This window comes from Magnolia sinica, chromosome 5 (genome assembly GCF_029962835.1).
Source record: "Magnolia sinica isolate HGM2019 chromosome 5, MsV1, whole genome shotgun sequence".
NCBI classification, from domain to species: domain Eukaryota; kingdom Viridiplantae; phylum Streptophyta; class Magnoliopsida; order Magnoliales; family Magnoliaceae; genus Magnolia; species Magnolia sinica.
Genome location: NC_080577.1, coordinates 52,244,532 through 52,261,734, shown reverse-complemented (window position 1 = coordinate 52,261,734; position 17,203 = coordinate 52,244,532). Strand labels below are relative to the sequence as shown.

The window sequence follows — 17,203 nt, the reverse complement described above, 5'->3', positions numbered from 1 at the left end:
ACATGTGTTTGAATGATATCTATGCTTGGATTTCAGATTATATATTGTGTAATGAAGTTTAAATGTCCTCCTCTTTGTTAGTTCCCCTCTTTACAAGTAGAACTTCAGTCATACTATATGATATTTCTATACACTAACCCTTTGCCAATCACTGAAAAAAGGGGGAGAATACATCCCACCATGTAATCTCTATGGTTATATGTTTTAAGAACATGGTAATGTAGGTTGATAGGGGGAACAATTGTAAGATGATAGGGGGAGTAGCTACAAGAAAAGACTTTATGGTTATGTGTTAGAATTGTTGTAAAATTGTTTAAAGTTGATGTACGCACAATTTAGGTTGTTATTCTTGGTGTTTTGTCACGTAATTGAAAAAGGGGGAGATTGAAAGTGCCCTAGTTTGTCAATTAGCATGATGGTTAAGTTGATAAGTCAAGTGAGCCCCAAGTGAAGACAATACAAGATGCTGCCTCAACTAGATATGTGATTCAAGAACGTTAAAGGTAAATTAAACCTCACATCCCATGTCCAAAACACCCACATATATAATTCCCTTTAAAATGGTAGAACAACAAAGGAATTTAATGTTTGAAAACTTTGGACAAATAGGTAAACTTTCTAAAGTTCTCTGCATGTCACTTCGAGTCATCGAACACTCATGTTCAATGACATCGAACATATCACGATGATATCGAAAGTGACTCCCACATGTCAAGCAACCAAATGAAAATATGGGTAAAAAATTCGATTCATCGAACGTACTGTCGATGGCATCGAACATGGATATTTGATGACATCCAAAGTGCCTCGATGACATCGAAGAAATAAGAGTGACAGTCCAGCAAGCATCTAGGAAAATCCACTGGAAAATTCGAGGAATTGAACCAGACTTGATGACATCAAAATTCAAACTGCGATGACATCGAAATAGGTTCGATGACATCGAAAAAGGACAAGAAACTGTCCAGCAAGCTTTCAAGGAAATTACCCTAAAAAGTTCGAGAAATTGAACTAGACTCGATGTCATCGAAATTCAAACTTCAATGACATTGAAATAGGTTCGATGACATTGAAAACGAACAAGAAAATGCCCAACGAGCTTCTAAGGAAAAACTCTTAAAAAGTTAGAGGAATCGAACTAGGTTTGATGACATTAAGATTCAAAACTTGATGACATCGAACCAGGTTTAATGACATCAAATAAGGTCCCAAAAATGTTTAGCAAAGTTTGAAGATAAATCAAGAAGAAATTTGAGGAATCGAATTAGATTCGATGATATCGAGATTCAAATATCGATGACATCGAAACAGGCTCGATGGCATCGAACATAGTCAGATTCTGACAATTATATTATCGTTAGACTTTTTGCCTTTACAAACAGAAGCTCACCTCTAGTAAATTGATTGAGAAAAGGAGAGAGTTCCAAGGAGGTAAATTCTTACCTACCATCATTAACCTTCTTCTTATGGAAGTTTATTCACCAATCCCTTCTTATTCATTGAATACTCTCTAGATTGGATTGGAGAATGAACTTCAACATACAAGGATCCTTTAGCTACCTCTTAATGGCAAATCATTAGGCTGGAATCTCTTGAATGCATAAACCCTAGAATTACTCTATATCTTAATGATTCATATTTAATAGAGTAGATTCTGTCATGCCCCAAACTCAAAAACTGGGCTCACAAAATTTTCGATCTCCAAATCCAGTGCCAATAGCCTCCGTAGTACCCCATTCTCGGCTCTCGGCACCCATATACTGGATTTTGATCCTGGGATCCTACAAGGAGGATTTTCAGTAAAAAATTTTGTAAAAAGAAGCATAACCATAAGCATAACCAAGACATAAAACAACATCACCAAATATCCACTATAATCAAAGCGTTTAAGTATAATGCAAAAGGGAAATACATGTATATATCACAACTCCAGAAATATCGCCGCACGCTCCTGCCTCAGCTCGGTTGCGTCCTAGTGTCACCTGCACGCAACGGTCGTGTATAAGCTTACATGAAGCTTAGAGGGTGGCGTAAGTGATGTTGAGAGTCAAATATTACATATTGTACCCTAGTTATTCCTCGATTTCATGAACATGATAATGCTTAATGTTCTATTTTAATTATGTTTGTGGTGTAAGATGAATTCAAGAGCTTAGATTAAAAAGGATGTTAAAAGCATGGATTTAATGCTCAAGAATCATTAAGACTAAGAATGAAGAATGCACATACTAAAGATCCAAGAGAATCAAGTCAAGAATGAAGAAAATCGGAGTTTTGAAGTGAATTTGTGTGATCCTCGACCAGTCCTGGACTCTACTCGACTAGTCTTGGCTCGACCAGTCAAGCTGCCTTGAATCGAACTCCAACAACTAAAATCGCTAAAATCAGGTCATCCTTGACTAGTCGAAGGAAACACTCGACCAGTCGAAGGTGATCCTCGACCAATCTTGGGTTACGCATCTAGCACACAAAGTCTAGAAATTTGAAGCAATTTCTGGAAATTTTCAACTCGGTGTGAAAGTTTAAGGCCTAAAACTATAAATAGGGGTCCCTAGGGCACCCCTAGGCATCATCTAGGGTTTGTGGAATGGAGCAAAAGCATGGACAAGCTGTCACCAAGAGTTTTTCTTCCCTTTCCTTAGTTGTTTCTATGCTTTGATTAAGAGATTCTAGTTCAATCATGTCTATGGTTGGCTAAACCTCTTACCTAGGGCTACGAGGTGAAGCTTGTAGCATGATGGGATGTTTTATATTACTTTGATTCATGTTTATATTGAACTCTCTTTGATTCTAGTTTAATTACAAGGAATACTTTCAGTTTTTAATGGTTTGTTGTGACTCAAATTACAATAGATCTGCGATAGCTTTGAGTATGTTCTTTTCATGTATTGAGATTGTGAAATTAGGAAATTCTGTTGTTCTCCATCGTCCCTTAAACATGGTTGGATGATGGAATTATCCCTAACTTTCACAATTCTCCCAAATTGGTTATGGGATTGGTAAATCCTATTGTTTGCCTTGTCTCTTGGGCATGGTTTTGTGACGGAATCACTTCCAGTTCTCACACCACTCATCCATTTAGAACTAGGTCAAAGGAAGTTCAGGTTTGATTTTACTGAGATATCTTCCAATTGGATATGATGGGACTCTGATTCTAATCATGTGACTTGAATCAAGCATAGATCTCCCTGATCTCTACAAGTGGATCCTTGAAAACCTTAGTTTCCCACCTTTGAATTTCATAAGTTTTTTCTTAAATCTCTCACATTTACTCTCAAATATTCCAGGTTTAGGTTTTCATCTTTTTCTAGTTCTTCTTCTAGTTGCTTTCAGAAAACACATGAGAATAGTCCCTATGGATTCGATCTCAGTCTCACCAAGATTATTACTACATCGTAGCCCTATAATTGGGGTTGTGAACAAGTTTTTGGCGCTGTTGTCGAGGATTAATGATTGCATTTTTTTTGAGATTAACTAGTTTTATATTTAAGTTAATTTTATATTTTAGATTAGGGTTTGTTTTCTGTTTTTAGAAACTTTATAATTCTAGAATTTCTTAGAAACTTACTTTTTAATTCTAGGTTTGGAACTTTCCTAATCTGTTTTTTGAAACTTTCTATTTTCTATTTTCTAGAAACTTTCCTTTTTCATTTTTAGGAACTTTTTATTTTTATTTTTAGGAACTTTCTTATTTTAGAATTTCTGTTTTTAGAAATTGACTTGTTTTATTTTGTTTCGTAAGATTTTAATTAGGAACTTCTAATTTGGTAACTTCTTCCCAATTACCTCTCTCCTTCTATTTCTAGATTTCTATTTCCTTTCTTTCTTTTAGGTTTAGGTTAGAATCTGAAATTGAGGCTGAGAGTGTTTCATGCCCAAGTGAGTCCGTGATAACTCTCGACACCTTTTGAGTGAAGGAGGATTGGTTGAGGGGTTATCTATCCATCACAGGATTAGACACCACTCGAGATCCTCAGAATTAATTGAGATTATGGCTACAAATCAACCGGTTAATCAACCGGGAAGAAAACCTAAACCTAGGGTTGAGAAAGTCCAGGATGAGAATGAGGTGCATCAAGTACCCCCGCCTCGTACTTTGTGAGATTATTTACAACCAATGGGGGTGAGAACACCCTTATGCATAGTTTTTCTAGAAAATTCGGGACATATGGACATTAAGCTAGGAGTAATCCAACTCCTTCCAAAATTTCATGGACTTGAATCTAAAATGTAAGACCCGACCTGAATGTGTGGGTGTCTATGAGTGTGCATTTCATTTCTTTTGCTCCCACGGTCATACCAGTCGAATCCCGGCAATCTGTGACCCTCGAATAGTATTTACGGTCATCCTTAAGTCTGGTCATGTAGACCCGACTCGGATTGATCCCAAACCTATGCCATCTTATCTGCATCATCGTTACGATTTCGATGACGCATCTTGTGCGTCCATTCGATGTATAGATCATAAGTTATGTGCATCTCATTTTATAGCCCTTGATCATGATCACGTGGCCCACCCAGGGGTGGTGCACACATTTTTCTAGGTGGTCTCATCCCTTAGCATAAGTTTCAACACACAGTTCTCACACACTACTCAAAACCCCATCTCTTACACCACCCATCTCCCAAACACTACCCACACCCTAGCTTATAACCTCCATTAGGCTTTCTTTTGCTAGCTCATCATTAGTCCTCTATCCCAAGCATCATTTTTTAAGAGGAAATCTAAAATTTTCTCTTCCTAAGCCATTTTACAATCTTCCTCTTCTACAACATCTCTCTTTCAATTTTCTCTCCCTCTCATTTCTCCCTTCCCATTTCCTTTCCTTCCCTTGTAAGAGGATGGAACGTCCCCACCTCTCTTCACTAATTCCAGCCACATTCTTCCCCTCTCTCTCCTAATCTCCCCATTAGAAGCTCATCTCATCCATCAATCCCCCTTCCTTGAAGCTAGAGGAGCTAGAAGATATAGATTTTATGGAGAATCTAAGGTGGGTGCTCCCCATTTCATGTACATTCCTTCTTCATGGTGTAGATCCATTCTTTTCTCTCATTTGGGATGTGTAGGACCCACCCATCAATGGTGGAGATCCGACACAGCCTCCTAGATGTGGCCAATGGGTCCATCTTGTGCATGCATGTCCATGCATAGGGATTTCCTTGATGGACCCCTTTCATGTTGGATTTCTTCTAATTCTTTAGGCATGATGGGTCATCTAGACCCTTGTATCATTGTTGGGATGACATCCGAACCATTGATCTTAAATCTAGACCATACACGATGAAATCCATGTTGTACATTGTATATGTATAGTATATGTGTGTAACATCTCGAAAAAAATCCATACGAAGACCCAAGTATCACCTCAAGCAGAAATCACTAAGGTTTGAGTATCACCTCAGGCAGAAATCACTAAGGGTCGAATTCTTTAGAAATTAGACGAAAATTAGTTAAGTACTAAGTTAAATTAATCAGGAATTTATCTTGAACCACTTTCTTTACGAACTGCAAGACCCAAAACTAGTAGAATCGTTAACTCTACATTACCTAAAAACATAGGAGAAATCTCAAAACCTAGTTGCTCTTGGGAGCACATTGAAACTCCGTATCGGATCTAGACTGCGCATCAAAATTCTGATGACTGCGAAACTATAAAGTTATGACCAACTTACTGGGTTTGACAACCATTGCGGGAATCAAGTCCAAATAGTATCTAGAAATACATAACTTGAGCCTAGAGCGAAGTATGTGAGAAACACGAATATTTTTAGAAAATGAACTCAAACTTAAGTGAATTAGGCCGTTTGCTTGCATGCCAAATTTAAGGTTTCAGACCGTCAGATTCTGACTCAACTACACCCTGGGATCAGGGAAATTTCCATGCACATGTCAGTGTACTTGTGGCCCTGATCGGGTGACGATAGTCGTTGAACTAAAACGGGTCCTTCATGATCGATCTACTAATCTGATCAGACCAAAATCTTAACCTGGCATAGATCCATTGTCAAGGAACTTTCGCTAGAGCGTATGTAGGTAATGGACCTCTTGATGAGCTAGCCTAAAACAGCCACCTTTTGGCTATATCCTAAGTATACCAAGGCCCTAGGGCAATTGACATCACTTCCAGGCCTATATAATGCCCTAAACCCACCCCTCTCTCATTCCATGCGAATTTTCTAAAACCCTAGGAGAGAGAAGAGATAAAAGAGGAGAAAAGAGTGAGGAGAAATGTTAGAGATTTGTGCTTTGTTGCTGGGATTCACTCCCACCACTCCACGTGCCAAATCATCTCTCCCGTGTCGCTACACTATCGAATCCAAATCCATTTTTGGGTAAGAAATACTAACCCTAATCTATTTTAGGAATCTAAATAGAGAAGTCAGGGAATAGCTAACCTATTTCATGATATAGGTAGCCGTTGCACTGTAGACGGAGACGTAGTGTACGAACCGGGTTCGTAACGAGTAAACCGATGAAAGGTGCGGACTATAAACATTTAGGTTATGGTTTTCAAGGCTTTCAATATCAGTTAATGATTTATGACTGACTTGATTGGTGTCACATGTACTAAGATGCGATGTTTTCCGTGTATTACACATATATATGAACTATCTTGAATATAATGCATTCCATGTGTTTATTGAAATGTTTGAATGAATATGGAATTATGATTTATGCTTACCATGATTGTTGATTGAGAATACGTGATTTTTGTATGTGTGACAACTCCTTTGCGAAAGGATTTGCTATAATATATGTTATAACTATTTTATTACATGTATGTTGATATGTGTAGTCTAAGTGTTTGATAAAATGTCTGAATTAGAAGTTTCTTGTTGTAATGTATTTAATAGGGGCATTGAGATAGGATTCTCAATTACCATATCTATAGTTACAGTTTCCTTCATGTAACCTATCTCGCTGCTATGTGATTTATGGATGAAATGCCTATGTATGATAACATGTGCACTATGTGTTTGTTAAAATGCTCAAATGAGATTTATATTTGAATTGGTTGTCACATGCTATTTTAACTATCACATATGAATGCCTATTGTATTTGAGTATGATTGGGACTAATACGTTGTCCAGGTAATTGGTAACAGTTTACGATCTGTGGCCGAACTAGTTTCGCCACTGCGGATACATCCGATGAATCCGAGTCATATGGTGATTATCTATGGTGGTTAGGCCACAAGGAGTGCGTATGCATTCCAAGTGGATTAATTTAACATTCGCTCATACCAGTCGAGCTTGTCGAGTAACCTGATTAGCTTATTGTGTGTTTCCCATATATGTATGCTACTGCTTGAATCTAAGGTACCACTTACCATTGCAAAGCCTGTTTCAACCTTGGTACCACGATCCGCTAAGTCTCATGAGCCGGGCATGGCGGTATGGAATATCGTGGTCGAGCCATCATTCTACGCTGGGGTGAGCCTCCCCGTAGTGTTCAGTAAGCAACCCAAACTCGTGAGCCAAATACGGTGGTATGGGACACCGTATTCAAGCTGTCGGCCTACGCTAAGGTGACGAGCCTTCCCATAGTGACCTCAGTATAAACCAGGCCTATGCTGAGGTGATGAGCCTCCCGTAGCGACTTGAACTTGCTTATACACTGCTTTTAAATAAGGGGTGATGTTGCCCTATAACATGCCTATCGTATGTGATTAAATAGGATTAGTGACCCTAGATAGATAATTGTTTGGATAAATCATATAAAGGGAGGTACTTTAGCTCTCTGAATCTGCTATATGAATAAGCCTAATTAAATATTAGCTAACACAACCATGCACCGCATTGCATGTGCTTTGGCAAGGAAGCGCGCATGTCCGGAGTGGTGCATGCACGATCGTGAGATGATGTCGCTGAGGGAGTGCAGGCGAGGGCATGCATCATTATCGCATACCATTCTTGCATTAATAAGAGTACTTAGGTATGATTGTTGTATTACCTTATCATTACTACTTGACTAAATTGATAACATGTTAACCTTTGCCTTATAGCTTCACTGAGTTGATCAATCACTCCCACTCTGGGTTGGTGTTTTAAAACACCAACCAGACTCTGTTGTAGCTGCAGGTGATGACAAGGCTTACGAGATAGAGCCTGACTTTTATGACGACGAGGAGTTCTCCTACATGCAACTCTCTGGTAGGTCTATGTAGACCTGGAGTTACGTCGCCAGGATTACAGGGATACGGATTAGACGACCATTACATTTTATCATTTTCCAAAATTTGAAACTATACATGTAATTATTTAGCCTGGTGACATGTTCATACTCTGGGGACTTACAACCACTTATGTGCTTTATATATTTATCACAGCCTTTCGTTTGCATAATCTAATTGTCTCTGGAGTATGATATGGTGATTAGTGTAATCCCATTCATGTTTAATGCACTAATACGGATAACAATAAATCATTAGTATCTATGTTGCATAAGTGATGCAACGGATCTCGGGAGTTGAGCCTTCGCTCGACCCTTAAAATTCGGGGCATTACAAGTTGGTATTTGTAACGCCCAGAAATTTGGGGGTCGAGCATAACTCAGCTCCCGAGTTCCAAAACATCACTTATGCAACATATTTAATGATGGATGTATACTGTCTGTATTAGTGCATAAAACATAGAATAGATTAAGCTAAAGTGCAGATATAATTCAGGGATAAGTGAAGAAAGCAAGCGGAAGACTTAAAGAAATATATGTGTACATGTGCGAATCCCTAAAATACATACACATACCAGGTCGTAAAGTAAGTGTTGATATCAAAATTACAAGTATCAAATTACATTATTTAATTCCCAAAAGAAATCCCAGCATCCCTCGCATCAGAACAAGACTCACTAGAACCCGTCTGAAAACTTCATAAAAGAGAAAGCAGCCTCATCATCATCCATCTCCCGCTCTGCCTCAGAGGTCGCTTCAACATCTGCAACATCAGCAGCTAAGACAGAGTCTGGTGGGTGTTTAACACCGCCCCAAAAGATGGGAGTGAGTGATCAACTCAGTGGAACAATAAAGCATAGGTTAACATGTTATCAGTTCAATCAAGCAGTAATGATAAAGCAGAACAATTAAACATGTCCTAAGTACTCTTGTTAATGCAAGGATGGATGCAGAATGATGCGTGCCCTCACGGTAGACCCTCAATGTCTTCATCTTACGTTACGCATGACACCACCTCAAAGTGCGCCACGTCTACAAAGCACATGCAAATGCGGTGCATGAACATGATTACCAAGTGGTTATTAGTCCTTTTCATACAGCAGGATTGGGAAGCTAAGATACCTTCCTCATATCACCATCCAAGTAGTGATCCATTCTAGGGTCGTCAGTCTTAGACATCTCATATGATCATATGGTTTGAGGTCGTTACAAAGGGCTCATCACCAATCAATGCACGCCTATCATACCATCGTTACTACACTAAGGCTCATCACCTCAATACGGTATCCAAGTATGCTCGAGGTCACTACAAAGGGCTCGTCACCAATCAATGTAGGCCGACAGCACGAATATAGTGTCCCATACCACCATAATCGGCTCACGAGTTTAGTTACTCACTGGTCACTACAGGGAGGCTTGTCACCCCAGCGTAGGCCGACAGCTCGACCACGGTGTCCCATACCACCATGTCCGGCTCATGAGTCTTAGCGGATCAAGGTACCATGGTTAATAGGATTTCATTGGTAAGTTCGGTACCCTAGATTCAGGCAGTAGCGTCCATACATGGTGAACATACATCGGACAATCGGGTTACTTGACGAACTTGCCTAACATGAGCGTACGTTGGGTTGAACGACATAGTGCGCAAACACTCCGCGTGGCCAAACCACTGCCGGCAACTCTAATACGACTCAGGTTCGTCCAATCACGTCATACGTGGCGAAAGCAACCTCAGCCACGAACTTAGGGTCAATTACTGATTTCCTGGACTAATGTATAGTCCCACACACATTCCACTACAACAGATATTCATCTCTACAATTTAGAATAATAATGGAACGACAACCCAAATCATATGGTACTCAAGCATTTAAAGAATATCAACTTAACATGAATGTAAGCATAAGTAATACATGAATTTAAACAACAAGGAATGTAACTTACATGAAGGAAAACATACACACTAGTGGGAGAGTTGAGAATCGCTTCTCAACGCCCATACTAGGTTGATATATCACACTATAGATCATTCAGACATTTCTACAAACACTTAGAATACATAATACAGCATACATGACGTATGTTGAAATACACGCATTTGGACAATTCTTTTTACCAAGGAGTTGTCGCACATACAATTAGCATAAGTACACGACAGATAATCATGGCAATCACATGTTCATATTTTAAACGCATACGGTACTTTATACATACACATAGAATACACAAATCTCCATATAACGCATGTATATCAGGAACACAAAGTAAACATAACATTTGGCATGTGAAATCTCATCCATAGCAAGAATAAATCATTCACTGGCATTGAAAGCCTTGAAAACCATAACCTATACACTTGAAGTCCGCACCTTAAGCCAGAAAAGAACACCGAACTGATTTCAGACGATATGTCTTCGTCAACAGCGATAAGATAACCTAAGACAAGAAAATGAGATACAACAACACCAAGACTATTCTAAGATCTAACATAGATTAGGGTTAGGTTAACTTACCCAAAGATGAACTCAGAATTGCCGGAATAACGATTCAAAGTGAAGGTTAAAGGATGAAGAAGAATAAGAAAGAATCTAAGATGATTCACCAAATACTCGCTCACTTTCTCTCTCTTTTCCTTTCTCTTTCTTAGCTAGGGTTAGGAAATTCGTATGGAAAAGAGAGTTAGGGTTTTAAGGACTATAAATAGGCCTAATATTGATGAAAATAACCCTAGGGCCAAGGTATACTTAGGGTATAACCAAAACCAGCCTCTCACGATCCAACGAAGCACTTTCGATGAGCCTATTACCACGAAAGGTCGTACTTAAGCTCACTGACCATGGATCTAGGTCAAGCTGAGTTTTCGTACCAATCAGATCTTCAGATCAGCCGTGGTGGACCACACTCAATTCAATAGTCACTGAATCTCGATCAGGTCTACAAGCATAAGGACATGCCTGGGCCACCTTCCCTGATCAGAGGGTGAAATTGGGTCAGAATCCAATGGTCAGATTGCTTAAAATCGTCACGTAAGCGACATGACTCAGATTTCATAAACTCTTATTAAATTTCCAACCGTTCTCACACTCTTCACTCTGAACTCAAACAAATCGACCCAGAACATCATCTGGACTTGATTTTCGAGGTGATGGCCAAACCCAACATGGTGACCACAACAGCCTAAGATCATCGCTATCGGACTTTCGACGCGCGGTCCAGGTCCGATCCAGAACTTTCAAAAATTCTCAAGAACAACTGGATTTAGCGATGGATCCCAGATTTCAGAGTAACATAGCGCTAACTAATCTACAGGTTTTGAGTCATGCAGATCAAATTTAAAGTGATTGATGCAGATTTCACAAGCAATCGAGTATAGCGCTAATTACCCTAAAAAAAACTACTATAGAAAGATTAGCACAAAAATTTCTGGGTCATTACAATCCACCCTCCTTAAAGAAAATTTCATCCTCGAAATTCATACCTTCTCATATTCCTCAAGGATCTGAGGGTAGCTCTTCCTAACCTCAGCTTCAGATTCCCAAGTAGCCTCTTCTTCACTATGATGCATCCATAGCACCTTCACAAGAGGGATAACCTTGCTACGCAATACCTGCTCCTTCCTGTAGATAATACGCGTCGGTCGCAGTGCATAAGTGGCATCCTCACTCAACTGCACTTGCTCCCAACTGATAATATGCGAAGGATCAGGAACGTACTTCTTCAGCATAGAAACATGAAATACGTTATGCACGCCCGCAAGAGGTGTGGGCAAAGCAAGGCGGTATGCTACTGCTCCCACTCGATCCAGAACTTGAAATGGACCAATAAATCTCGGCGTCAGCTTTCCCTTCTTATCGAACCGCAGAACTCCCTTCATAGGAGAGACCTTCAGAAAAACATGGTCTCCAACCTTAAACTCAAGCGGTCGACGCCTCGTATCAGCATAACTCTTCTGCCTACTCTGGGCTGTCAGAAGTCGACGTCGAATGATGTCAACTTTCTCTGAAGTCACCTGCACCAATTCCAGGCCAAACAAACTACGCTTGCCAACTTCTGCCCAGCAATGTGGTGCTCTGCACGGGCGACCATACAACGCCTCATAGGGAGCCATGTCGATACTCGCCTAGAAACTGTTATTATACACGAACTCTGCATACTGAAGACAATCATCCCAACTATCATTGAAATCCAAAACACAAGCTCGTAACATGTCTTCCAGGACCTGATTCACGCGCTCCGTCTGCCCATCAGTTTGCGGATGAAACGCGGTGCTGAACTTCAGTTTCACACCCATCGCTTCCTGAATAAGAGTCCAGAAGATAGATGTGAAACGCGTGTCTCTATCAGACACAATCTCTAGGGGAACTCCATGTAGACATACTATCTCCTTGATATACAGCCTAGCCAACTCGTCTGCAGAGTTTGTGACTCTGATCGGTAAGAAATGCGCCGACTTTGTTAATCGGTCGACGATCACCCAAATAGAGTCATATCCCTTCCTCGTTCTCAGCAACCCAGAAATAAAATCCATAGAGATGAAGTCCCACTTCCATTCTGCTATGGGCATGAGCTGCAACAACCCAGGAGGTCGGCGATGCTCTGCCTTGACCTACTGGCATGTGAGACAACGAGAAACAAACTCAACAATCTGGACCTTCATATTGTCCCACTAATAAGATCTCCTCATATCCTGATACATCTTCGTGCTACCTGGATGCATCACAAGCTTAGAACTATGGGCTAACTCGAAAACCTCCCATCTCAAGTTAGGGATGTCAAGAACACATAACCGGCCACGACCCCTATCAGAACTAACACTCCAGTCGGAGTTCTCATCTGTACCAACCCACTTCCTCATCTTCACTACAAGCTCATCATCTGCCTGAGCTGCAACGATCTTCTCATCGATAAGGGGCTGTACACGAACGTGTGCGATAACCTCATACGGCTCAACCACTGTAAGCTTCTGCTTAAAATCTCGCACGAACTCCAACATATCCCACTCTGCTATCATCAGCGGAGCCGCAAACTCAATAGCCTTCTTGCGACTCAACGCATCTGCCACAAGGTTCGCCTTGCCCGGATGGTAAGAAACATCAAACTTAAAGTCCTTCAATGTTTCCATCCATCGGCGCTGCCTCATATTCAAGTCACGCTGTGAGAAAATATACTTAAGGCTCTTGTGGTTGCAAAAGAGCTTGAACTCCTCACCATAGAGGTAATGTCTCCAGAGCTTTAATGTGAAAATGACAGCTGCTAACTCCATGTCGTGTGTAGGGTAATTCTCTTCGTGTTTCCTCAACTGACGTGAAGCATAAGCAATCACCCTGTCCTTCTGCATAAGGACACAACCCAGGCCAACACGAGAGGTGTCGGTATATATAATATACTTAACCCCTTGCTCTGGCAATACTAGCACAAGGGCGGACGTCAACTTATCTTTCAGCTCCTGAAAAGCTAACTCCGCCTTTTCATTCCAAGCAAACTTCAAATCCTTCCATGTTAACTGCGACAACGGTCAGGAAATCTTCGAGAAGTCTTGAATGAAGCATTGATAATAGCCTGCAAGACCCAAAAAACTCCTTACCTCAGTAACTGAACCAGGCTGCTTCCAGTCCTGCACTGCAGCTACCTTGGCAAGATCGACAGCTATCCCTTCCTTGGACACCACATGTCCCAGGAACTTGACTTCCTCTTTCTACAAATTACACTTCTTGAACTGCGTAAAAAGCTGATTCTTCCTAAGAGTATCCAAAACCGCTCTTAAGTGCTCCTCGTGCTCTTCTCGGCTCGCCGAATAAATCAAGATGTCATCGATAAAGACAATGACGAATCGGAACAAGAATGGCCAAAACACCCTGTTCATCAGATCCATGAACACGGTCGGTGCGTTCGTAAGACCGAACGACATCATAAGGAACTCATAATGACCGAAGCTAGTCCTGAAAGCGATCTTCTGCACATCCCCATCCTTGATCCGTAATTGATGATACCCTGACTGCAAATCAACCTTCAAAAAGTACCGTGCCCCCTTCAATTGATCAAACAGATCATCAATCCTGGGCAAAGGGTACTTATTCTTCACAGTTACCAAATTCAACCTGCGATAATCAATACACAATCGCAAGGAACTATCCTTCTTATTCACAAACAAAACAGGTGCTCCCCAAGGAGACACACTAAGCTGAATAAAACCCAAATTCAGCAAACCATCTATCTGCTTCCTCAACTCCTCCATTTTACTCGGAGGCATACGATAGGTGGGTAATGAAATGGGCGCCGCACCAGGCATGAGGTCGATAGCAAAATTAATCTCACGCTAAGGAGGTAATCCAGGAATCGACTCAAACACATCTTCAAACTCCCGAACTACTAGCGTGCTAACCAACGCCGATTCAGCCAAACAGCAATCACAACACAACTTCAAAGATAAACAAGATGCATTCCATTAAACAAAATTGTCGCAATACAAGTAGTGCAGCATTACATGAATCACGACTAGGAAAGCATGTGAACTACAATAGCTAACACTTCAAGCAACAACAAACAACTACAAACAACTCTAACTACAAAGCCAACAACGGCTACACACAGAAAGAAATAACAAACAAAGCAAAGGATGGCTACAACGACAGCTACTCATCGAAATTAGGAGATGGAGGCGGGGCACCCTTATCCTGCAAGCAATACAGGATAGACTTCAGAGTTTGAGTCACCTTCTTAAACTTATGCTTCACAAGGCCTCGAAGATCCATAATATCCTGGTGTAGAACAGCCTGCCCTTCTTCAAGCCGAGAAATACGAGCATCTCTAGCAGCCTGATCTGCGCTCTGCTCTGGTGCCATAGGAGGAGAGCTCTCGCTCATATCCTGTGCTTCTACCTCTTCCTCGTCCTGCTCTGTTTCTTCCTCAATCTCAGCACCACCTTCAGCATAACTCTCTTCATCATCGCTCTCTGACTCATCCTCACTCTCTGAGGCATGTCGACGAGAACCAATCTCCATTTGCTTAAGGGTCGTCAGGCTAATATAACAAACAGGAACCGGCTTCTCTGCTCCAAGCCTATAGCCAAACTCATGAGCAAGCTTACAAATGAGGTGGCCAAAAGGAAGCGATTCGGTTCGCCTAGTCGAACGAGCGATGAGAATAATCTGACGCAAGATGTACATCGGCACACACAACTTCGCTTCTTGCCCCACCTGATATGGGAAATCTACCATCAGGCGCGTACACTCGCTGCGGTTGCTTCACCTTGGGTATACATTGAACGTACACATGTGGTGAAGCAAACGGAAGTCGTCCGTCATGTTGGTAGCCAGAAGACTCCTATTAGGCTGCCATTCGACCAGACAACCACACAAGGATCGGGTGCGACGATCCCTCTCGCGCATACTGTTCAAATTCTTCTCGCTGGCATGCACCTCATCAAGTGGCACATTCAGGGGTCGGGATATCAAAGCGACGTTGACTGTAGCTTCTCGACCACTACCACAAGGAATCTCGAACTGCAGAGGCTCCAGCGAAGGATCACGAATATTGGCATAAAAAGCTCAAATAGTACTTGCATTCGCGCGATACTCGCCCTTAAACAAGGGACACCAACCAGCCCCTTCTAGGCGCTCTAACAACAGAAACTCACTATACAGCCGTGGATCAACATGAGCCTTAAAAAGGACTCTACGGCCTTCATAGACTCCATGCGATAGCTCCGCCAACAGGGTTCTACCAATGGAAGCTCGAGGATCGAGGTCCCGCTTGGTTTGGAATTCACAAGTGGCGGATGTGCTCGCGGCGGTACCTCTCGGCCTTCGTGCACGGGTTGGGTGGCTAGGCCCGGCTTCATCCACGGGCACTCTCTTCTTCCCCATCAAAGAAAGAAGGGAGGAAATGGAAAAGATGGCCGTGATAAACTCAAAGAGGGCCATGAGAAATGAGAGAAAGAGAGAAATATGAAGAAATGGAAACTTCTACACACTTGAGAGCCCAAAGATGGATTTGAGAGCCTAAATGAGAAGGAAAGAAAGGATAAATAGCAATGGGGGTGAGGATTTTGAGATGGGGTGATGGGGTTTGCATGAAAATGGAAGAAGAAGATTTGGAAGAGATTTAGAAGAGTTTGGAGAAGGATTTCAAGAAAAGGAGAGCTAGGGAGGGAAGTTTATGAAGAAAATAGGTTTAGAAGGGGTTTAAACCAACGAACTGTGGAGGGGTGGGCCACACTAGGCCAAACAAATGTCGGCCCGCGCCGGCCCGCTGATCGGCGAGGCCTCGCCGAGCCGGCGATGGCATCGCCGGTCTCTGGACCATCCGGTGATGCCTCGCCATTTGGGTGAGGTCCTCCTGGTCCCTTAGCTCCCAAATGATGTAGTTCCCCCCTGGGCCCCACTGAAAATGCCCCGATCAGCCCCTTTTCTTAATTTGACGCCTATCGGGCCATTCGGGCAGAAATCTGATTCAAACAGAGATTTTTTAAAGATTTAAGGGTTGAAATAGGATGATAAACCATCTAAACTCATTAATAGATGGTCTAGGAAAGGTTTCGGGTCGCTGTGTGTGATCAGGAGAGAGCACAGACTCAATCTCGGCGATCATTTTCAGTAAACTTTCGCCGATAGAAGCTACGAAACACAAACACACAATCTATGATAAACTCGCACCCAAATACACTAAAGTGGCGACAGCGTGTGGTGTGTGACCATAACCCAGGTCCGGTTTAATCCAAAACATGCTCTGATACCAACTTGTAACGCATTGAAATTCGGAATTCGAGCATAACTCAGCTCCCGAGTTTCAAAACATCACTTATGCAACATATTTAATGATGGATGTATGTTCTCTGTGTTAGTGCATAAAATATGGAATAGATTAAGCCAAAGTGCAGATATAATTCAGGGATAAGTGAAGAAAGCAAGCGGAAGACTTAAAGAAATATATGTGTACATGTGTGAATCCCTGAAATACATACACATACCAGGTCGTAAAGTAAGTGTTGCTATCAAAATTACAAGTATCAAATTACATCATTTAATTCC

At 41.5% G+C, this 17,203-nt stretch overlaps 1 protein-coding gene across 1 annotated transcript in view; it reads right to left on the bottom strand.

Moving 5' to 3' along the window:
• The window catches only part of LOC131247046 (vegetative cell wall protein gp1-like), a 114,017-nt gene that overhangs the window by 87,970 nt on the left and 8,844 nt on the right, over window positions 1-17,203 (bottom strand). The gene's annotated exons all lie outside the window — the stretch shown is intronic.